Genomic DNA, 25,235 nt, shown 5'->3' with positions numbered 1-25,235 from the left:
GGGTAAGTAGTGCGCTATATAAATGCCTATACATTTACATTTTACATGTAATAAACAACACTGCAAATATAGGCAAATCATACCAAAACTGTGAGTAGCCAGGTTCAGCTGCGGCCCGTGCAGGTAAGAGCGGTGGGGCGGTAGGGCCGGCGGGGGTGATTTCGACAGACGACTTAGAAAAATTATTTATTTAATTTCCTCTCTTGGTCGTACGTCGAAATTCCCCCGTACTCGCCCCTCCCGCCTCACCGCTCATATCTACATGGGCCGCGGCTGGCTTTGTTATGTGGCAACTATAAGCCAGGAGCACACCTGCAAATGCCTATCTATTAGGGTTAACACTGATGTCTGAGTCTTGCCATTTTAGTTCATGCATTTCCGAAGGCAGTCTAGAGCTAATCCTACAGAATTGAATGACTGCCATGTGTATGGACCTGGGTCAAATGCTATCAGATATATAGTTAGCTGCAAATCTATGACATATCATGCAAAAATGCCACAGCATATTTTCATTAAGGGTGAAACTGTATATTCCGACACCCCAGGTACGTATAAATGTATATTTATAAACATTTGTGTCAGCAGTGCAAGTCACATCCATGCTTCGATCCTCCTGTGTATTTCCTAGATACTCTGCAGCTTTTGTCATTGTTAACCCTCTAATGGCTCATAAGGGCCCACATTATGAGGTACCCAGACTTCCACTGGGGGCAGAAGCAGGAGTTTCCTCTCAAATTGGCATTAGGAGAAACGTGTTGATATGTTGTAAATAAGTAGATGTAGACAGCAAGACACTTCTTTGTAGTTGTAAGTTAGATTTATTAAGTTAGAGCAGAGCAACACAACTCGCCAGCTGACCAGACCTTCAACTGTCAAGTCAGGAACCTCCAAGTACAACATAGAATGGAGACAGGCATTCTGGGAGGCTATTAAGTAGGAGCAAAGAAGAAAGTGAGATGACAGCAGGTGGCCATGTTGGAAGGAGAACTAGTTTACTGCACATCCTCCTCCTTTATCTAGAAAAGACAAATGACCGCCGATGGCCATGTTGGGAGGAGCATATGTTTACTACACATCTTCCTCCTTTATCGAAAAATGTATTACACACCATCCTCCTCCTTTATAATAGAAAGAAAAATAAAGATAGAGAAGGCAAACGAGCGTTAACGGGCAAAGAGTGTTGAGAGTGAAATGTGAGTGTGACACACCACCCAAAACGACTAATAGGTATCACCACCACCTATTCCCCTAAGACAGACCAAAACAGGAAAAGTCAGTCCACTTTCTCCTATCAATCCTTGACCAGCAAAAACATAAAGAGACAGTTCACTTTCTTCAGCCTGTTTTGCACCTTAAGATGAAGATAAAATGAAGATAAAATTAAACTAGAAGTCCCAGTATGGTTCGGGATCCCTCTAACAAGTTCTTGATGTCTTTCTCAAGTATAAGATCCTTTGCTCTGGTTGAGGGCCTCAGAATTAGATTTTTCTTTTGACTCTAAGTTCAATAAAATATTTTCCTGGATTTTTTTACAATTTCAGATACTGGACTGTTTATCTGAAGTACTGGGGCACAGAGACCCCATTGCAGGAACTTCTTCTTGGTTCTGGGAATATTTGTACCCTTCTAGTTTACAGACAAGGTTAAGAGTTCCCTGACCAGCTTCCAGAAGTGGAACGTTAGACCCTGTTTTGAGTCCTCTGACTCACTTCTGGTCGCCATACCAGTCATGGGCTTTGTGCTCTTTTGGACGACCTTTGTCCAGTCCTTGTCCACTCTTGGACGACCGTTGTCCATTCATAGTTGTGGGGAAACCTTTGTCCCCTCTTGGATAACCTTTATCCACTCTTTGTTCTGGGACGACCTTTGTCCCCTCTTGGACGATCCCATCCTCGTCCCCAAAATGTTGTAAATATATAACAAGATACTTCTAGTTGATTACATGTATATTTATTGTAGGACATATCGGAGTACAAACCTCGTCAGCTGATTAGACCATCAACTGACACAAGTAGAACACTCTGGCACAGGTTAGAACACACACAGGTATTCTGGGAGGCTGAGGGGGTAAGAACACTAAGGAAGGGCTAATGACTATTGTCAGCCATATTACATGAAGAATCAATATACAACATGATACTTTGCCCGTAGGTCTTTCTGCAGACACATTTCTCTAGTGATTACTTAGCTAGAATACATCCTAAGACAAGGGCCTGAAATATGGAAATACCTGTACAAATTATTGCAGCGCCAATTTCCAAGGTCTGTATGGTTTACTGTAATACTGCACAACAGAATTGCCTCACCCCATAATATGGATAATTCTGTATGTGTATTTCCGCAACGCAGTGCTTAACCCTTTCGCTGCGGCGGCTATTCGCCGCAGCGCTAACGGGGTGGGGCGGCCGCGCGGCGGCCGCATGCTGGTGACAGAACCGCTCCGTCACCAGCCGCGGTTGAGCTATGCTGGTGACGGAGCGGTTCCGTCATGACCTGCCCCGCTCATTAAAACAGCTGCGCAGGCGCGAAATCAGCGCCGCGCAGGCGCGAAATCAGCGCCGCGCAGGCGCGGCGGCCGGGCCATGACGGAACCGCTCCGTCATCAGCACAGCCCAACCGCAGCTGATGACGGAGCGGTTCCGTCATCAGCAGGGGAGGGGTTAATTTGATCTGGAGGTTGCAGGCGGGGACCTCCAGCACTCATTTTTGGGGACCAGGACGTATTTTTCCTCATCAGACTTTGACACAGACCAAGAGATAAAACATACAATGGTGTAAAAAGGAGAAGAGAAAAGGGGGAACAGGAGACAGCGGGAGAAAGCAGGAACCGAGAGAGAGAGGTAAAGTGGCAGGGAGTGTCTGGTGATGGATTAAAGAGTCAGGAGGTGGAATCATAATGTGGCAATGCCAGTGTGTCATGGGCCCCGGCGCAAAAAAAAGGAAAAGTCTTCCTGGTAGTCTTATGAGCTGCAAAACACAGCAAAAATCAAGGCTCACTGGGCCCTTCAGGCCTCTGGGCCCCGGTGTCACTGCACCTGCTGCACCAATGAATGGTACGCCCCTGGAGTTAAGACCAGGCAGCCTTGGTATTCGGCACGCCCACATTCATTAGGGCCGCCCACCGCTTCTGAGGAAGACTTGGGGCTTGGCGCGTATTACCGCTCGGAGTACCATCCACGTATGTAGCCAGGAAGGAACCTATTCGGTTCTTGAACTGTATCAGATGACGTTTTGGAAACATGCACAGGGCTCCAGCATAACTGTCAATTGAATTTGTTTCATTAGAAAATATTCGACAGCATTTTTATTGCAATTTATAGAAAAAAATTAGCCAATGCTTGTTTTTTTTCTAGCGCCCTCCTGTTGCTGTGAAAGACGGCAGCGGCGGCGTGACTCACAGAAATGATTCGCATCCATTAAGATGCGGCGGCTGCAGATGAAGCCATCACTCCAGTTGCTTCAGACGCTGCTGCCTCCCAGCCTCCCAGGCTGTGTGTTATTCACAGCGCAGACGCGGGAGCCGGACGTGACCTCATTGTGTTTCTCTGAGCGGTGCATTAGCTTCCCTTCCTCCAGCCCCCAATGCAGCTCCGGGCCCCCACACACAAACGCGAAGCAAGCACTCTGGCTTGGCTCGGCTCAACCGCTCGGAAGAAATACGTCTTGCTGTTTCCTCCGGGGCAGGAAATCGCGTCTGGCCAGAAACCGTGCTCCGTATCAGCAGTTATTACAGATAAAGCAGGCACGGGCACATAATGTAGAATAATCTCACAGGGTCCGATTCAGGCGCCATGCAAAAATAGGCAGGGGCGATCCACGGGACCCTGCAGCGCATGGGGTCCCCCAGCCTTTTAGGGTTGCCACCTTTCCAAGAGAACAGGAGCCATTTCCAGTTATTTTAATAGTCTGAAAAAGTCCGGAAATAATACTAAATAGGACTGTACACAACATCGTATGTATTGATTTGTTCTTTGACTTTTCTGACTTTCTTTATTGTAATTATTAGTCAGAGATACTTAATGCAGCTCTAGTACACATTGACATCTGCTTCTATTTATATTTTCTGCATGGATTATGTAAAAGATAAGGGCTAAAAAAATACTGTGTTAGGTGATTCAGGTAATTTTTGCACCGCCCGACACATTAAAATACCGGTGGTGCGGATAGAAAAATGGTCAGGTGGGGCCGCCCCTTCAGCCCAAGGCCAGTGACTATCTGGGAGACATGGGAGACTTGGGGGGGGGGGGGAGGGGGGGGTCCTTCACCACATTTGCAAGGGGCCCCATCATTTTGTGTAACACCACTACAAATGTGCATGTTTACAAGTGTAATGCTCCAATTGAGGTTCATAACAGTGATGATACACTCATAAAAACATATACTCGTGTAGGTAAATTCTTTCCCACGCGTGCATAGTTTGAGTTTCAGAGCAGGCATACCCTCAAAAGTTAGTTAACCACAAACACTCCTGTCTGAGGGTGTTCACAAACTTTCCCACAGCCGAGTCCTACCCGCCAAAGGTTTGGAAGTTTACTCATGTCAAAGGCAGGACAGGAGTAGTTGTGTTTCCAGAGAGGGACTGGGGCGGCAAAACAGCAAAAGCGGGTGAGAATGTAGGTGAAAGGATTTCTTCACAGGAAGCGCACAACTTCTGCCCAATCAAAGCTACTGGCTCCCAACATGTGGGCCGAGCCAAACCCCCCTCTCTGGTGATGCTCACATAATTGTCTGGCAAGAGCTCCACTGTCAAGCCACACCATAACAAGCACTGGCAAAGCCAATATGTTTTGCCTATGCAAAATGAACTGGATTGGTCAATGTGTTTTTACTAGTTGCACAGCAAGTAAAAAAAAAAAAAGAAAAAAAACAATGCAAATGACACGGCTGGTCTTAACCACATCATAGCACTTTTCTTCTCTTTAAGCCATGTTGCACAGCAGTCTGCGGCGTATAAGTCAATCCAAAAGCGCAATCTCTGCCTGCGGAGAGGAGAGGTTGGAGGGGGGGGCGGGAGGCTCAAGTCAAGGTTCTGTGCTATGCCAAAAAGAGTACCTAGTCACTTTTACTAGTGTAGTAATCAAATATGACCATATCCATGTAATTTGACATGTTCTTTGGGTGTAGCAGAGAATATATTCTTACATTGTTTTGCCCATGTGCATAATCCTGTTTTAGTGCTAGGTTTGAGGATTACTGAATTTTTTTAAGCATGAAAAAGTATATTCAGATTTTACGGTAATGGCAACTAAACGCAAGGCAATCAAAAGAACAATTAGACTGTAAATGGGAAAACCTCCCTTGACTACTTTCATGCACAAAATTAAATTAACCCAATTGTATGGGGGAAATTAGAACGCATTTTCTTATTTTTTTTCACAAGCCATTCAAAAAGGTGAAATGTCCACTTTCACTGAAATGTGAAGATTTTCTGATCATTTGAGCAATCTATAGCATGGCTTCTTATTAAAAATATGAAAATGGGGCTACTCATTATGCAAGGATAAGTGTCTTTTCTTCTTTACTGAGGTAACAAACAATAGCGCTAGCTTAGGCACTGCACTTTAACTTCTTGCATGTGTCGGACGTCGCAGGAGGGGGGGCGTGTGCATTGGACGGCGGGAGACGTCCGAACTGCGCGCGCGTGGAATTTTGCCGCACCATGGCAAAATTCCGTCCGCGTCCAAAGGGTTAAAAACAATGTTATACACTTTGAAAATTTTAATTATTACCCTGTATTTATTTCACAATACTCCTTGCTTGGTTCACAATGTATTTGTGTTCAAAGCGGATTGTCATGTCTGAATTTTTTCAACAGATTGTGTTCATAACCAGCTAGCTTGGTAAAACAATCCAATACAACACCTAAAACAACTGAAACAGTTTTAGGAGTCTAATTGAAAACATTTTGAAATGCAAAGAAAAAAACAAAAATAGATGATTGCCACATGTTTTTTCTTTAAAGAAAATGCCTATTGTAACATGCGCCAGAAGGTGAACGACCTTTATGCATGTTTTAAGAATGATAAACAAGGCTTAAAGCGGAGACAGGGCTTTTTTGATTCAATTAGGAGTGTGTTTATCATCAGTCTGAAGATCAATTTCCCAACCCCCACCGCTAGGTATTGTGGCTGGATACCCGCCCCCCCACTGTAGTTGCCATGTGAGCTCTTTGGCATATATGGCTATGTTTAGCTGCATAAAAAACGTAGCAGGAATGAAAGTAAAATATAAACCGGCAAAAAAAAAGGGAGTGGGCCAAAAAGTAAAGCAACCCTTTCTTCTTGGGGGGGCATGTAGCATAAAGGCTAGAGCTGCGGACTGTGTACCAGGTTAATGTCTCAGCGTTGGCTCAAAATCCTGTGATTCTGGGCGAATTGTTTCCCCGAGCCTAACAAACACATAAATGAGACCTTGCCTAATGTAACTGGTGCTCATGTAAAGCACTCCAATACTTTCGGGTCGAGTTTGCTCAAAATAAACCTGCAACAAAAATAAGTGGGTGTAAGAGATGGGGGAGGGGAAGCATCAAAAAGTAATATATATGCCTGCATGAAAAAAATTAATTAAAGAGAAGTGGAATTTGGAGGAAGAGGGGACGGTGCCCCACCGAAAATGTTGAGAGTGTTAAAGAGAAGGGAAGAGGGAGAATGCCAAAAAGTAAAATATAGGCCTGCAAGAAAAAATGGGTTAAAGAGAAAGGGGGGTTTAGGCCTAAATGTAAAAAAGTTAAGAAAATGTGGAGAACCTGGAGGAGACTGTGGACACTGGCAGCAGGAAGGAGTACTTGGTCCAAGCTCCACGCACGAAGACTCAACTTGAAGCCCAGGAGGAAGCTGGAGCCCAGGAGGAGTCACTGACCAATAGGAAGACGGGAACGGAGAGTGACATGGCCGTTAGACAATGGTAAGTAAAGGTTAGTAATAGAACAGCTCTAAGACCCCTTTAAGGTTTTTGTTTTCTACTAACCAACAGATTTTGCAAGCACAGCCTAAGCGTTGTGCAGCCAAAACCTAACTTGGGAATGCAGCTGCCGCTCGGTAATCCGAAGAGAGTGCAGTGCATACAAAACACCAGTGGGAAGTTAGTGGCATGTACAGGCCTTAAAGGACGAACTCATAAAAATGCAATGAAGTACTTTGTCACCCATATTACAGATGGACATCTAAACCAGAACTCCACTGCTTAAGCACTTCAGGAAGAATGCTGTAGCGGGTTTGGAATGCAGACAGGGTATTTCTGGCCCATGCCTGTATTTTGCTTCCACTGTAGACCTGTGCTAGGCCAGGTGTAGGTGGAAGGGAGGCGAGACAGGTAGAAATGACATCAAATCCCTCTGGGATTTGCTTGAACGTTTTCTTGGTACCTCCTGGAATGGCCCCTTGCGTAAACTGGAACTTGGGTGGGGGGGAAGGCAGCTACATATGTCCAAGTCAATATGCACATATGTAGCACATTTTAGAAATAAGTGACCTTTTTTATGACTATCTGTACATGTGCAAAAATAGTTTTTTCCCCTGTAATTAGCACAAGTGCAGGTAAGAAAAATCCTTAAGCGAATCATGCCCTTTGAGTTCGGAGGGAAATACTAGTGCACAATTTTCACAGGTGATTTGGACTGCAATGTTGGAAAGTGGTTTATTGGTAGGGATAAGTATGCCCCTACCACTAGCAATACGGCCACTAACGCAGTGTAAGGTCCAGTAAAGGTTTCAATAAATTAGCCCATTGCTTACCCCTTGGTAGCTGGCAGTGAGCAGTCATGCCTAACTTAGGAGACAGGAGTGTAACACATTTAAAAACACAATACATCAAACAAATAACAGCAAACACAATAAACATCCCAAACCAATTTATGAAAATAGGTTATATTTTTATGAACAAATAGACACTAAAACAATAGAAATACAATGTAGGGAAAAGGAGATAGGAATTTTCTGAGGAATTAACACTTTTCTAGTGCTTAAAAGCCTATAGCACTACTTTGGGATGTCTGGTCAGGCTTACCCGGGACAAAGTCAAAGTTTGAGGCCAACCACGATGGAGCCCTGGTCGGATACACTAAGTGTGAGGCCTTGGTCAAAATTTTACCTTTGCACGTAGAAACTTTTCAAAAGGATTTTTTCTCGGTGTGATCAGACTTCCACAGCAGGCTGGATTTAGTGAGGGTTCGCCAGCTTGACTTTTTGCAAGGACACAGTGAAATCCTGGAAGGCAGAGGAACGGAGCTTTCAGCAGGGCGAACCTAGCTAGGTTTAAGGTAATCGGCTTGGCTCTTGAAATCAGGTCGGTCAGCTTATGGAGCTTTTTCACAAAAGTTCTTTAAACTTCAGAAGGTTCTTCCTGTATGTCTTCTTGTAGGTTCAAAGTGACAAAAACACCAACCCAAAGACATGGAATCTCCTAGATGGTCTCTGGCATGTCTGGACTACAATTCTCGCAATGCACCTGGCCGAAACCTCAAAAGTCCACTGGATGCACTCCAAAATGGGGACTTTTGTTGGAGATGATGCCGGGGCTTTGCTAACCTGTAGCTTGCAGGGACTCAACTATTTAATTCTTCTTTAAGCAAGGCACAGTCCCCAGGGCTCTAGTACCAGATTGTGCAGCAGGCGTAGTCAGTCAGGCAAGCGTGCAGCCCTTTGGGTGCAGATCCAGATTCCAGCAGGGCAGTCCTCCTTCTCCTTTTAGTTTCAGGCAGCAGATCTGCGAGGGTATGCAGCTCTCCCATATTTATTCAGTGTTCTGGGGCAACAAGCAGGTCCAATAAAATGCTGGGTGCCATCCAAAAGCATGACAACTTCCTCCAAAGTGTGGCATCTTCTTGTCCCACAATTCACTGCACTTCCAAAATCCAACATGGGTGAATTCTCTCCAGAGGATTAAGAGCTGGCTAAACGAACCCACAGTGTGGCACATTTCCATTAGCTCTCATCCTCCTGACCTCTGCAAATTCCTGTTCTAGGATGTGGAGGTAGGTCGACCTGGTATTTCTTTACTTCCTCCTCTCTTTGAAGCTCGTGGTTTATTACCCATTCCCGTGCCTGGCCTTTGCAGCTGCAGAACTCTGATCATCAGATGGCCTATGCTCCAGCAGGCCCCCTATCACCTAATCAAAGCAGCCTGGCTATGCCTGTTCGAGCTGATGAATATGGGGAGACTGGTAGAAGGCTGGATTTTGGCTCACAGAAAAAGTATTATAACTTCTTATCTGCGATAGTTATGACAAATTCAATTATGACCAGTGTTTGAATTCATCAATGCCAATTTTGTAAGCCCCTAAATGACATGTGCACTCCTTTTCTAGCAATAGTGATACTTAAACAAAATATCGCAATGTTAGCTTACAGAGCCAAGCACCTACAATGGGGAAAAACGAAATGGGATGTTTTCCTTCACCAGAGAACATAACAACTCTTTTATAAGGCCCCTGCTTATAGTTACATGGCACCCCTACCCTAGGGAGGGGTGCCATGTAACTAGGGGAAACCTTAGGGGAGACTAATATGTAAAAATAAGGTAGATTATCACTTTTAGGGTGCCAATAATACCAAAGATAAATTTGCAATGATTTTGCTTTTAAAGACATTCTGCAAAGCAATGCTGCCTTTAAAATGGTGGCAGCAGGAGCTCAGCGGAGCACACTTGCACATGCAGGAAATCTGCTGGGCCTCTAAACCACCATGCCCTATTATCTACCAGGGACTTATAGATAGACTGAATCCCCCTTGGCCCTTTTATATACTAAGGACTTACAAGGGTCTGTGATTGCCAGTGGTAAGTGTACCTAATTACACGTCCCTTTTACTCAGAGCACTGGCCCTGGGTCTGGTTAGAAAGCCAAAAACACAGTCAGAGTCAGTTACCACCAGTAGCATTCAGCAAAAAATGTGGGTGAACAGGTCAAAAGGATGACTTTCTAACAGGCTTCAATTATAATCTGATTATATGCATAAAGATAAAAGTTAATTAAACTTTACACAACAAACATTCTGATAAAACACAGTGTTTAATATACACTGGCACACACTCACTGTAATCCTTATTTACTCCATTCTGATGACTACTGTTTGACCTGTTAACACTCTCAAGGTTAGAATGCTGCTCTTGTAACAGCCCAGGCTTCTCTTCCACTGCATATAAGCATGCCAGCTCTAAAGGTCTGTCTACTGCATTGCGTGACAGCCTGGTCCAATTTGATGGCCATCGGGGCAAGGGGATTAAACACAGCTTCTGAAATCGGTTGAGCTTTAACAACAGAAAAGGTCCATTTATTAATTGAGGAAATCCAATGATTAGATTTCGTTTTATCAAGTCTGCAGAAAAAGTATCCCAAAACTGGCTCCAGTTTCAAGGCCACTTCATGTCTTTAATTGACACCAAATTGCCCTAAGCATCATGTACAGGGCCACTGGAATTATGCAGTTTTGCTCTGTGGCGTTTTCCACATAATTATTGATTTGATCCATCAAATGCAGCATATGCTGTAGACTAAAAAAATATATAGTTCTATCTCAAACTGATCAAAGGTTATTAAAAATGTAGTAAACATGTTTTCCGTGCAGGAAAAGGCCCTTGACAAAGGTTCACTGGTCTCCGCTGTTGCTTACTGCAGTATTTGGGTGTTAAACTGGTACTAATGAGGTGAAACCTTTGCCCTGATAAAATGAAATAACACTATCACAAAATGTGCTGCAATACTCTTATTTCATTTGCCTTTTTTGCCATATAATTTAGTCAACCTTTCTGTATAATTTGTGTCTCCCCTGCCACATAATTCAAGTGACTATGATCATAGGCCTACACTTAAGCAGCAACACCTTGAAAAAAGATAGATAGATAGATAGATAGATAGATAGATAGATAGATAGATAGATAGATAGATAGATATGCATTTAGAGGTTAGGAAAATGAATTAGGAAGGTAAACAAGCGCTGGCAAAGGTAATGTGCCTTAGTGCTAATGCACTCAGTGGTAGCATATAGGATCAATCCAGGAAAGAGCTAACAGAAGAGGATCGAAAGGGTATAGTTGTAAAGTAGTTCCTTCTGCAGTTCATTGCAAGCACAGGGTGTGGGTGGAAGGATACATCCTAACAAACAATAGCATTATGTCAGAGATGAATACTCCAATTGGCTAAGCCAACAAGTGATAGGAAAAATCTCAAGCCAATGACTGCAAGACACAGGTCAACGAGAGTCAAGGGGTTAAAGGGGCAGACACCATGCACACTCTTTGTAGGTTGTTAGCAATAGGCCCACACCTAAAAATAAACACCTTAACCACACAGAGCAACTAAGGTTTAGAATGTACAATTTAAATACATTTCAAATATGTATATTTAATAATCGGAAAAGCAGATGAATTTAAGGGAATGTGTGGGTTAGTTGTAGTGGTTGATAGTCAAGCCGTAAAAATAATGTACCTTTGGGGATGCAGAGTGACACGATGTAGTGCCACTGATATAGCAGGGTGTATTGCAGTGCCAGATAACAGTAAGGAAGTCCCTCCATTGTAATTCTGCAGTTTTATTACTAAAGCTTTAGGCTTTGACCAATCTACAGGGCAGCTGAAATTGTCTTCTCCAAAGCTATTGTCCACCTAACAGCACAAACGAAAAGAATTTGGTGAAGAAGGCATTCTGAAGTTCAGAAGAACCCTATAAATGTAACTGTACCATTCTGTGTAGATTCAATAGGCTCAAGATAGGTCTAACAGGGCTCTCTGCATGGTTCACTTCCAGCATCAGTCTCCATATCGCAGACAGTCATATGCCAAGAACTGGTACCAGCCTTATGTCCTTTATTTAGTCAAGGCTTTCATAGCTTCCTCGAATGCAACCCCCAAGAACACCATTGTTCATGGTCAGCATTTTTACTGGTAAGACTACCTCAAAATCCTACTTTTGTTCCGGTCTTCACTTCTGAGGCATACTATCGGAAGACTTTTGAAACATCAAAAGTGTACTGTGAAGTCGAGATGGAACCTACATGAGTGCATTTTGAATTTGTTTTGTGAATTTAGTTCTTGGTGTTCTGTCTGCAATGAGCTAAATTTTTTAAATGATTGGCGATCATTTGTGATTGGCAAAATGTCATTCACAACTGCTTTTTTGTAAAGAGAACAGGGCCTGGTCATGAGAATAGGAGCTGTACTTTTAGTTTAAGTCTGGCTCTCCATCTATTGATACCATATAAAAGGTCCAATTAGCTTCCATGTTATTAGCACAACCTACAGATCTTTAGAAGCACGCCACAACCCTATGCTAGGTGAGTAATTTTTTGAAGGCTATGAAAGCCTTTGCAAAAACAGAGCCTTTGGCACAGGTGGTGGTTGAGCAATTTTTGTTTAATCAACCTGACTTAGTCCTTTACAGAATGTCCTTGGGTGTGACTCTCTTCCCCACCTCTGCATCTGTTCCTATGCAGTTTCTTGAATATCTTCCTCCAATCCGTGCCAAATGTGCCATTCTTGAGTATCTTCTATAATGTAGCCTCTTCTGGGTTCCATTACACTACAGTTTCCGCCTATATATTTTGATTGAGGAACCCTCCGATTGTTTAACATTTAAGACATAATGAATCCAGGCACTTTGAGATCCAGCAGTTAAGAGAGGAATTTACCAATTGATCACAGCATCTTAACGCAGTCAGCACCAACTTTGGCTATCTTTACTAATGAGGCTGGAAGATGTCATTAATGAAAGACAGGTATCAAGAGGGTTTAATTTGTTTTTTCCAATAGTCTGTACTCTCACCCTTCCTTACCAGTGAGATGCCACAGGGCTTCACCATAGCTGGTTACTGAACATTCACCGATGGCCTTGGCCTCCCTAATATAACAGCACAAGCATCACATCCTGCCCTGAAGAGCTTGTAAGCCTACTGGAGTCTGACTCGCGTTAGAACGACACTTCGCTGCAGGGCTGAAGTCAATGAGAGGAGGAGATGTGTTTCTAGGGTGGATCTGGGACGAGTAAATAGCACAAATTGGTGGGGATGTAAGGGAAAGGATTTCTTCACATGAAAACATCTTTTTCGAGTGGAGAAAAAAATAACAAAACATTCACAGCACAAGCGCAACCTTGCAAGGCATTTCCTTTTAAGTTAAAGCATGCAGGGGTTAAGTCTGCTTTTTCCAAATAATTTTTCTCCACACATCTTTCAAGTTCCTCTTTAAACAGGTCTTGAAGATGCACAGTGATGCTCATGTGCCCATTAATATTGTATAGAGACAATGGTTCTGTTGGGAGATAGATCAATTTCTTTGTCTGGTGCAATCGTTTACAAAAAACTTATTTTTAAATATTCCACAATGTTATTTTGGGAATAATTTGTTATTTAAAAAAAAGGGAAAATACGTAATTTAGAAGGAAAAGGAAAAAAGGAAAACACACACCAAATTTTTGACTTTTACCAGAATTTTCTTATTTAGAAAGTCAGACATTGATTACGGTAGTCAAGGTAAAATCAGAAGTCGGTTGTCCAAAACATAATTGGCATAGAAATATAAATAACAGATAAGTGCTCAGGTGAATAGTAGTGACAAGTGGTAAACAGACTGTGTGATGATACAATAACATATATAGACATTAGTGGATCAGTCCATAATTCAAACTCAATTGTTTCAACAAATACAAATATTTTTCTCTTTTATGGTTGAAACTTGGTATGGACTGATTTATGACACAACGTCGATGTTTCGACCCAATTAGGAGATTCTGGCTTTTTTGCAACCGTATCGGGTCTTCATCAGGACAGTGCTAGAAGCAGGATACCTACAAAACCAACAGGTGAGCCAGCCAGACTTGGCAGTGTCTCACAGTTTATGACCATGGTTCACACACCAAGAGCTAAAATCAATCCTCATTCCTCCACAGGTTGTCCCCCCTCCCTTGTCAGTCCTGATGAAGACCCGATACGGTTGCAAAAAAGCCAGCACCTCCTAATAAGGTTGAAACGTCGACGTTGTGTCATAAATCAGTCCATACCAAGTTTCAACCATAAAAGAGAAAAATATTTGTATTTGTTGAAACAATTGAGTTCGTATAATGGACTGATCCACTAATGTCTATATATGTTATTGTGCCATCACACAGTCTGTTTACCACTTGTCACTAGTATTCACCTGAGCACTTGTCTGTTATTTATATTTCTATGCCAATTATGTTTTGGACAACCGACTTCTGATTTTACCTTGACTAATGAATGTCTGACTTTCTAAATAAGAAAATTCTTGTAAAAGTCAAACATTTGGTGTGTGTTTCCTTTTTTCCTTTTCCTTCCAAATTACTTATTTTTCCCTTTTTTTTCAATTACAAATTATTCCCAAAATAACATTGTGGAATATTTCAAAAAAAGTTTTTTGTAAAGGATTGCACCAGACAAAGAAATGTATTTATCTCCCAACAGAACCATTGTCTCTATACAATGCTTAAAACCCAGGTTCTGAGGGTCACTGGGCCACCCCATTATATTTAATCATGTGCCCATTAAATCAGACTTGAGTTTCATCCTATTGTCTACAGAATGTGGATACTACAGAACTGATTTAAAGTTGGGCAGCAAGAGAAAATCCTCCAATGCATGGACACTCCAGGGGTGGATTTTTTTCCATCATACTATCTCAGGGGTAGCGGAAATGACTCCAGCAGATTATCTTCTTATTTGGCACTTCCCCTGAGGATTTTCCATTACAACATTGTCAGGAACAATGGCTGCTCCATTGGCCATGCTTCAATGACTGACTTTCCACTGAAACAATTTAAAACCAGCAGGAATGTTTTAAGAGAGAAAATAATATTGCTTTCTAATGAAGCATATCAGAGAAACCCCAATCCCTACAAAGTCAAGTGCTTCCTCTTCCATTTTAATCAGAGCTGTATTCAGAAACCTGGGGCTGCTGATGCTAGACTGGCATGAGACACAAGTAGCTCAATGTGTTACTTTTTAATTTTTTATTCTGTTTGAGTTTCATATATTGCTAGCTAGCCCTGAAGATATCAGAGCGCTTTACAGGTTATGTAAATACGTTTACTCGAGGATTAGTGTGGGTCAAAACAGTCAACAAAAAAGTATAGAACAATACAGCATTAAGGTAGTCAAAAGAGTCACAAACAAATAAAACAATTCAGCATTAAGGTAACGACTTTAGTGACAAATCAGAGACTGAGCGAGTGAGGCGGCCACAACTATAGGATCCTGTCGATAGGGGTTGGATCTTTGGGAGACATAGCTCAGTTTGGGAGTGTGCTGAAATAGTTGTTAAGCTGTATATTTCTACGGTCTCGTCTGAAGCAGGAGAAGTAGGGGCTGCAGTGGACATCCTTAGGTAGTGAGTTGCAAATCCTAGTAGCAATTCCAGAGAAAGAACGTGCCTGTGATCATTTCTTCTTTAACTTTGGCGGTTGAGTAGACGTGAGTTGGACCTTCTCAGTAGCCAACTTCGTCCTGCTCTCGATAGTTTGGCTTCTAGGTATTTGGGGTCATTTGTATGAAGGGCTTTGTGAGTAATACAGGCTGTCTTGAAGGTGCATCCTCCTTCCATGGGAAGCCAATTGATACTCTCGAGGGCAGGTGAGATGTAATCAAACCATTTGATTCCTGTGAGGAGTCTGGCAGCTCTGAGGGGCGCAAGGTTACTTTTCGGAGATCAATTCTGAAGTATTGTTACCTGCCTAAGTGCAAATTAGATGCACAAAAATTTTATTTGAGGGGACAAAATCCCATACCTCGTTCACAGATTAAGGAATTGAGGAAGTGTACCTTCACAAACATGTTTTGCACAAGTGGAAATTCTACTAGTGTGATACATTGTCCATGTGAGCAAATCAAGTTGCGGGAGTGGGTATGTGGGCATTCCTGGGTGGGTTTACTTATAAATGGAGTTAACAACCACAGTCTTACAATGTTTTGAGGAATCACCAGTAGTTTCCAGGTATGTCAATGGCAGAAAGAGGGGCAGGGATAACCTAAGCCAAATATCTCTAGAGGGACTCTGTTGAATGTGTCTGTCCTAGATATGTGCACTGTGACCTTGAGCTGTGCAAAGATGCTTGCAGTGGAAGGCCACTATTCCAAAAGGTCAGGCGCTCAATACCCTTGAGGCTAACTGGGCTAACAGGGCATCAGTCCCCATCCCTCAAGCTGTCAATGGCGTTGTATAAGCCCGGCTGCCGCAGCTTTTAAGACAAACACTATTTTTTAACTGTAACGCGCTAAGTAGCGCTGGAGATGGGAGCTCAATGATAGCCATTTACAAAGTCTTTTGCAGTTCATCCAGAGATTAAAGTGCATAACAAATATATGGGAACTGTTATTGTAAGTGTAAGTGTTATTGTAAGTGCAATGGGGAAAAGGGAAGGTTGGAAATTCAAATTTTCGCAGGTACATAAAAATGGGGCTATAGCAGTTGAAACACAGTCACGCTTATAGTATTCTAGCCTACCCATATCGGTACTGTTGCGTACAAAACATTAATTAAACTTTTGCAATTTACAGTGTAATTTCATCTGTGGAACAGGAGTGGGGGGTGGAGGTAGATGTAGGGTTTAGGCTTCTTAGGATGCGTCGACGTTTCGACCCTACAGCATAAGGGTGGGTACAATCCTCAGCTGCGGGTCTTTTTCAGGACAGGGGTGGGGGGTACCATGGATCCAAGTAAGATGAGCAACATGGGCTGTAGCCTCAAGTAAAAATTTAAATCTGGTCCTGTAGATGCATCAGGAAGGGAGGGAACATGTCCCAACACCGCGGTAGTAGAGATGCAGCGTTCTAGAATCGTGAAGGTGAGCTGCCTTTCAAGTTTAATCAGGCAAACGGAAAACTATGTGGTTCTTGTATGAATGAATCCTGTAGTTTTAATAGTGCGCCGTCTCCATCATGCGCGCTGAGTCAGAGGATGATGAAGACGGCGCACCCTTTCAACTGCTATAGGCCCCTTTTTATGTACCTGCGAAAATATTAATTTCCAACCTTCTCTTTTCCTCTATTCTTTCACATGAGCACCAACTTTCCACACACTTTTTCCTTGCTGATGATAACCACCAAATAATATGAATTGAAATGACTGAATTGTGTTTAAATTGAAATATTTTCTTTATGTGACTGAATAAACTTAGTTATCAGTCCTCATTTTTAAGTTTTTTCTTTCTGTGTGTGCTTACGATCGTATGTGCCATAATAGTTCATTTGGAAGTATAAAAATTAAGATAGTCTGGGACCATTGTTTTTCTGTACCATATGATACCCAGGTCCTTTTGACTTTAAAGGGTGACCCCATTTGTGATAATAGTTAAAGTGATCAGAGCAGATGTCTGTGTAACCACTCATCGAACGGAATTCTGGTTGGTGCACTGGTGAATAATGGCAGATGTATTGGAAATAGTACAAGGGCCCAGCCTGCGACTGACAGCACAGTGAATATGCAAGTCATTATTTTAAAATTGTATTACACACTGTGAGATAGACTGCCACAAAATAAACCGAGATTTAGTGTATGCGTTGAAAATATATATTTCAGTAATGCACACATTGTACTGAGCGCAAACGTTTTTATGTCATTTTGCATTAGAAAGACACGATCCAAAACTCAGCTGGTAACACCCTTCTATGCCCTCTCAAAAAGAATAGATCTTTGTTTCCTCAAATGGCTGCATGAATTAGAGTCATGCAGGGGTTCCTAAGCAGGCTTTAGATTTACAAATGTAACCAATTGCACACATTTACATTTCTTTCAGGTAGCTGATATCCTGGCGAGAAGTCTGGTTTCTTCTTTTGTTGTCCGCCTCTACTTTGGCTTCAAAAACTGGGAAGAGGTGAGTGAGCCAAAAAATTAACAGGGAAAGTCGAGCCAAGGGTCTGGATTTACTATAAGAGCCCCTTAACAATGTTTGCCATATAAGTCACGTAACCAACATCAATAATAGGATCTTTTAGAATTCATGCCCCCAAGACCCTGCCATGATGGCAATGCCAATAGTGAACTAAAAGACAAGTCAGTTCTCATGTGTACCCCCCCATATGTCGCCTAAATTATTTTTATGTATGGCACAACATTATAGCCTGTTAAATCAAACACAAGAGGTTCTGTTCAAAGCACATCATGAACTCACATATTTTAAAAAGAGCTCTTATATGCGATAATGAAGAATGAGTCTCTGTGAAGTAAAATGTTTGTCTGGGATCACACAGTTTGGTTAAGCGGGAAAGCCAGGATTCATCCCAGGTTTTCTTGTTTCAAATTGTGCAATTCAAACACTCGATAGATCTTTTTCCTTCAACTTTTTAGTTTAAGGGTCAGTGCTCTGTTTTTTACTAATTCTTTGTGCATGAAGTTAGAGTGTGGGTGGTAGGCAAAAAAACCACATGAAAGCTTGGCTCACTTTGGGCTTTCTGGTCCATGATTACCTCTAAGTGAGCAAGAGTCAGACATCAGGCTGAAGTTTGGCTCAAACTTTCAGTGAAGCACTCACTTCTAAAAATAGAGACCTACCACTCTACCTTTTCAGCCAGAGACACCTGATTGTCTGCATTAGCTGTTCTGGAACTGCTGTTTTTTAACAAAAAATGTGGGGACTGTTCTTGGAAAATTAAAAAAAAGACTGGGAACATCTTTACAAATACAGCCACCCGCTTCAACTACTGAGGTCACCTAAACCTGAACCAATATAGAGTATATGGTCATTATTCTCAAAGGAATTAAGACATTTGGAGATATAAGTAACAAATGTTCCATTTATTATGCGAATTGCCACTGTAGGGTTTAAAAACGACTTTGATATTTTAGCAGATATTACACATTATGTGGAGGAGGCTTGAAAACACAATTGAAAACGTTGCTGCTGTTATTATAACATATGTCATTAAGAGGCACCATTTGTTTCTGTTGGAGTGACCTTTTTGTAGGGCTTCGCTTATCAGTCACAAAGTTTTGCTTGGTCTCAATCTTGAAGGAATATGTGTACACTTTGCATGCTAGTGCGCTATTCGTTGCAGAGTTATTTCAACACTGTTCTTTAGGGCTGCTGGCTTCTAGCAAGGATGCAGTTCATTTACCTCATATGAGAACTACTTCAGGTAGGATACTAACAACATGTATTTTAATTTTGGTTTAGGATACCACAGACTCCTGGCAGAGTAACTAATAGGCAATAACATTGCCAAATGATTGGCACTTACTAAATATTATGATGAATGAAAGATGCATTAGCATCAGACCCATAATTTGTCAGTCATGCATGCTGAAATCAGGTGCATTAACCCACTAAGATCAATATTCTGATCCCTGTACATGTGAACGGCCTCAAACAAGCATATGTTGCAATGTCTTGTTGAGCAGACTGAAAACATACCTTTGGTCAACAGTCAGGGTGAAGCCTCTTTCAAAAGAGAGAATAAAAAATATTTAATGAGCTTACTGTCACAGAAGAACCTGTCAAAAAGGGTTGTCTTCTTAAAGTAGCTTTGCTAAAACTGGCTCTAAAGTGTTCTGTACTGAAATTTGTAGAAAGCCGCTTTTTGGTTGTCAAAACACTCATTACCTTTTCTGAAGATCTCTGTCAATTACATATAAGCATTGTTAATTGTACTAAACCGTGTTTTTTGTAATAGTATCGCGTTTGACCTGTATGTTTAAAATCCACAATTTATTAGTCTATTTTCTTGTACTGAATTTAAGGATAACTCTGCCCCATTGTTTGAAGTATTAGCCACACCTCCATTGGATGATCTATTAGCACCCCTCCCCCATAAGTTTACGCCTAGAGCCCCCCCTCTACAAGGTACGTGAGAGGGAGGAGCGGACATACAAACGGTGCCCAACAAAAGTCAGCTTTAAAAACACGTCATTAACTTTAAAGAGGTTACTGTCAATTATGAGCATTTACAGTTAAGTGACAATACAACAGCAAGAAACTGGTCCTCAGGCAGCAAGGGATCAGCCTCACAGCCCTGATCAGCCTAGCGCTTTAAGCCATCGCCAAATTGGGTTAATGATCAGTCTGCCCCAAGAAAAGAGTACACGTATTTTCAAGCATTTCTGGGGAGGGAAAAAGTCCATAATAAAATGTTTTCCTATGTAGAAGAAATAGAGAGCCTAACCAAATGAATTTCAGGAAAGTCACGAAAATTGTATTTCTCTGGTTTGCACTCATCGAGATTGTGTAGGAACACAAGGAAAACAATTGATCACAGTTGCCCGCCTCATCCAAAGGGATGCTAACTTCCCCGACAGCAATCAATCTGTAACTAATTCCTGTTAGTTCCCTGAAGTTAAAGATCTGCACCATAGTGTGCTATACACAATGTTACAGGAAATGCTCTTTCGCATCACATGTCCACAAATTAAAACCAGTTTACAATGCTGTCTAAAAATAATCACCCAAGAGTAGTTGCGGGAGGTACTGTGGAAGTTGAAAAATCCCGAAATGTACTACTAAGGTATTAATTACTCTATTGGAGGAGGGGGCGCTTTGTAAAAGTGGTGTACTAACTTTGGGCAGGTCCATAGTCGCTTCGGGTTCGCATGTACATGATTACATCATAGCTCCTAACCATCCGTACAAAGGGGAAATGGTAAGGCTACCAAGGTAAGGGAAGAGAAGCTTCAACGCGGTTTGCGGGAATAGATGCAATAGGGGAAGGAGAGGCGCAGGTGAGTAATAAAAAGGCTCACTGAGGGTGGGAAGGAAGAACAGGTTGTTGCAGCGGAGATGGTTAAGTATGACTTGAAGTATGATGGGAGGTTTGTGATTACAGGGGACTAGTTGGTGACAAAGAGCGGTCTCACAGCAGAGACCATGCAGGCGACAGAAAACACCCCTCCGCCCACTGAAATGGCTGTGACTGAGCAGGCATGCATATCTCATCACCACCAACTGAACAATCCCAAATTACTTCTTGGCTTAACAGAAAGGTCCAGTTTTTTTTTTAATGCCATACGAGGCATTGATGTGCTGCCTCATTTTACAAGTTCCCAAGTTTTTCAGACAACCTCACTGAAGCACAAATAGATACAGCGATTTCTCCCTTATCACACTATTTGGGTTAAGTGAAATGACAAAAAAATATCTAAGCTAAGCTTGTTCCAAAATCATGATCTTTGCCACGTGGCATCTTCTCCTTTCAGAGGTGGCGACATCTTCAGAATAATTTTGACAGCAAATGTTGTAAAATGAAGTGTATAGGCACTGGTATATTTGTGCGTGTCTCTCTCTTTGTGTAGAATATTCTATGTGCGCTATTGCCCCTCCTCTACGGATATGTCCCTCACCTGCTTTAGTAATTCTCTCAGCAAGTGTGTGTTTTTCATCAGTCTGTTCCATTCCGATGGTGATTCATGCCTCTCCCTCTCATATAGGACAACTGGAATATTTCAAAATTCGGAGGTATCCAAAGATATTGGAGAAGACTCCACACTGACTAATCACAACATGCTTCATCATCGGCACCTATCCGCACCCTGGTAGGATGATACCATCAGGGCGGTGAGATTCATCTTGGGAGAATGCAACTGGTCTTGTTATCTCTCGCTCTCTGCATTGTGGTGATTCTTAACCAGTAGTCTGTGGACCCCTAAACCCCAAAGCCTACTCAGTGTGTGGTAGCTGCTTAAAAAACGAAATAATATGTTAAAGTTAAAAGAAAGATTCGTAGTCCAGGTAATGTAGTTCAGGATCACAGCTTTATTCTTCAGATCAGATCCATATTATAGCCGCCACCAGGAGCAGCCACTTCGCTGCTCAGCCCTTCACACCAACTCATTCCTTCTTACAGTCAAACCCTCTCAACATTCCGATGACATCATATCGGCCAAGCAGCAGAGCAGGGGGCAACCATAGGGAGGGTGCATAAACACTTGCTGGATTACAACACATCCCCCCTTCATCAAAATTGTAAAAATACAAGCATGTGAGATATAGTACAGACATGCAATATGACCAACAATAAATAGATGTGCAGAGATGGACATATGCACAAAGAGAAAATGGACGAGCTTCAAAAATAAAATAAAGCTTCAAGAATAACATCAATCTTCAAGAACAACGTCAAACACCACTTTCCAAACCCATCTATAAAAGGTTTTACAACACTTAAATACAGGGGTCCTATGGTACATCCAGAGAAGTGTAAGGGACTACCCTTATTCCCGACAATGAGAGAACATTTACTCCCAAAACAACAACAAGGGGTAAAGGAGGGCATTGACTATGGGGAGACAGACCCGAGTCCACCCACAGTCCACCCACAGCCAAGCGAGAGAACAAATACTCTCAGAACAACCACAAGGGTAAAGGCAGTCATTGCCTACGGGGTGACAGACCTGAGTCAACCCACAACCAAGCGAGAGAACTATACTCTCAAAACAACAACAAGGGGTAAAGGAGGGCATTGCCTATGGGGAGACAGACCTGAGTCAACCCACAGCCAAAGCGAGAGAACAAATACTCTCAAAACAAGCACAAGGGTAAAGGCAGTCATTGCCTACGGGGTGACAGACCTGAATCAACCCACAACCAAACGAGAGAACTATACTCTCAAAACAACAACAAGGGGTAAAGGAGGACATTGCCTATGGGGTGACAGACCTGAATCAACCCACAACCAAACGAGAGAACTATACTAATAAAGTGTTCATAGATAAAGAAGTAGATTGATTTGATGAGCGGTGCAAGTGTAACAAACAGAATATAATATGGTTGATGAGTGGCCTGAATTGAAATTAAAAAAAAGCTCCAGCCTTCCTATTAAAAAAAAAGTAGATTTTTTACATTATATTGGTTAGTGAATTACAAAACATATTTTTTTAATTTGCATATTTGTTTGTTGAATGCTTGTTGTTGTATTTTTTGAGGTTCAAATAATCAAAAATGCCTAGGCCGAGGTCCCTGTCTTCCAGTAATGACTATGTGGGGGTCCACGGTTTCCAACAATGATTCAGTGGGGGTCCCAGTATAGATTAAGTGGGGATCCACAGAAGAGAAAAGGTTAAGAACCACTGGTTTAGTGAGTGTGTGCCCTTTAAGGCTTGGCCATAGGCTGCTGGGGGACCAGTAAATATTTGCAATTGAAGAGCATGAAAGTCTTATCATTGTAAACAAATACACTCCTATTATTGGTTGCAAACTCATAGTAAACCGACCCATTAACATGGACCAACAAAGCTTCGATCAACCAAACAAACTGGACTATACAAGATATTTAGTGTACGAGGCACCAGCATCTAGCAACTCGAGCCCTCCTCCAGGCAAGTAGTGCTGCACACAAGCAAAAAAATCCACCCTGCACCAAAAGCCTTGGAGTTTCTGCCACTTGTGGCAAGTTCACAGGGTGTCCATCGCCAACTAGATACACACAGGAAATAACACAGCAATCATATTCAGAGCACTCACTCGTAGTATCACAATGCATTCCACAAGCACACTTAGCCATCACTGATGTCTACTGTAATGTGGCTTCCCCATCTAAATAGTTAACTGGGAAGAGAGTGCGCCCTCTCCAGTACCAGCTTCAAACTACTGATAAACAGAGATGTACAGTCCTGTCACTTCCTCTGTTCTGATGAGCTCAGTCATGAGGAAGTCGCAGTGCCTTGGCACGGAGTTTTATTTTCCAGCTTAAAATGGTCCATGTGGTATTAATTCATATGGGTCCCCCCCTCCCCCTCCCTTCCCAAACCTCTAACTCGTCAAAAGTTGTCGTCCATGAACAAGCACCTCGTGAGCAAGGACTGGTTAATTACATTAACGCATAATGCGGTAATTCGAATGTATGCAATTTTTTTCCACGCCCTGTAGCTTTGGGTGGATTCTGTTGGCAGCTTAATGGCGACACTCGGAGACTTTTCCTCTCTACTTTGTATGTGTTAAATACAGGGAGAGATTACCTAGGTATGAAGACTATCTAATAATAATAATCATATTTTTTATATAGCGCTTCACGAAGTACCGCTGCAGTTTCTAAGCGTTGTAAACAGGTTGTGTTAGTATTACCCAAATGCAATGGTACATACATCACCAGCCTCAGGATGGAAGGAGGAGTCTGACTCGCCAGGATACTAAATTGTGATTTGCAGAGCGCTCCACTGGCAAATGTTCATCCCACTGGCCCTCATTACAAATTAGGTAGAATAGGTATAGGTATTTGTATTTACCACGTGGGGAAGACCATTACTTCGGAGTGAGGTATTACCAGGCTAAACTGCGAGGGTGTGATAATTGTCACACTAATCCTTTTTGGGTTCCAGAGTAGCGTGCTACTCACAGAAAAGTGCTTAGACGCCTCGTCTGAGGTAGAAAGCGATATATAAATGCAATTACATCTGGTAAATCCAATCCCTGTGCAAACACCTGTTTCAGAGTGATAGAAAATGTTTCCCCTGCATTTGTAACCAGTGCCAGATACTGACTCATCCTTCAGGCAAATATGGTCATTTATACACCGAGAATAGTTATCAGGGTGAAGCTTGTTTTTTGTTTTGCCAGTGGTTGTTGGTGCGGGGCGCCAGCGTTATTTTGGGGTTGCACTCTTACAGGAAAAAAACATTACAACTTCTCCCAAGTAAAACAAAACATTGTCATATAAGACTGACATTGTTTTGAAAAAGAAATTACACAGCTAAATGCACTTCTGCAGCCTGACAAAGGGCTGTATTAACTTTCTGGCAGAGTTCGCACACCTTCGAGTCTGAAACATGGATGTTCGTGCGGACAGGGGCGGTCACATCCCTCCGGGCCAAAGGTGCGCAATGCCTGCTGGGTGACAATTAAAGGGGACGTGGCTGCTTAATCATGGATTATCGTTCAAGGGCGTGGCAGGACGAGACGCTCTGTTCTAAAGGAAAGAGGCCTGTGGGTGCCAGGGCCCGCCCAGTCAGTGAGAAGACCAGGCCTTGCAAACAGGCCATGTTGGGGTTTTTCTTTCAATTATTTTAATTGTAGCGTCGCAAGTGAACACTTGCTCTTTCAAATTACCTGGTTTATTAGGAAATGGAAAAAAATTAAATTCAGGGGAAAAAGTTATGTTTCTGTAACTTGGGGTTTTGTGGGTCTCTACTCTAGGTGGGTTACTTGTACTACCCTTTGATCAGTACAGTCTGTTAAACATTTATCTACCATGCTGTAATTTTTGTTTGGAAAGCCCATCTGCTTTTGCGTGACCTCCCAGGTAATTATTTGCCAGTCTAGTAAGAATCCCCGACTGCCAGCCTGTGGGGATAAGGCCCGACCATGGACTGGGCGC

General features: G+C 42.4%; 1 protein-coding gene across 2 annotated transcripts in view; it reads right to left on the bottom strand.

Moving 5' to 3' along the window:
- BICD2 (BICD cargo adaptor 2) overlaps nucleotides 1–25,235 on the bottom strand; it is a 306,023-nt gene that overhangs the window by 85,426 nt on the left and 195,362 nt on the right. The window lies entirely within an intron of this gene.

The sequence above is a fragment of the Lissotriton vulgaris genome, chromosome 9 (assembly GCF_964263255.1).
Source record: "Lissotriton vulgaris chromosome 9, aLisVul1.2, whole genome shotgun sequence".
Taxonomy (NCBI): Eukaryota; Metazoa; Chordata; class Amphibia; order Caudata; family Salamandridae; genus Lissotriton; species Lissotriton vulgaris.
The sequence above is the reverse complement of the archived record's forward strand: the minus strand, read 5'-3'. Positions and strand labels throughout refer to the sequence as shown.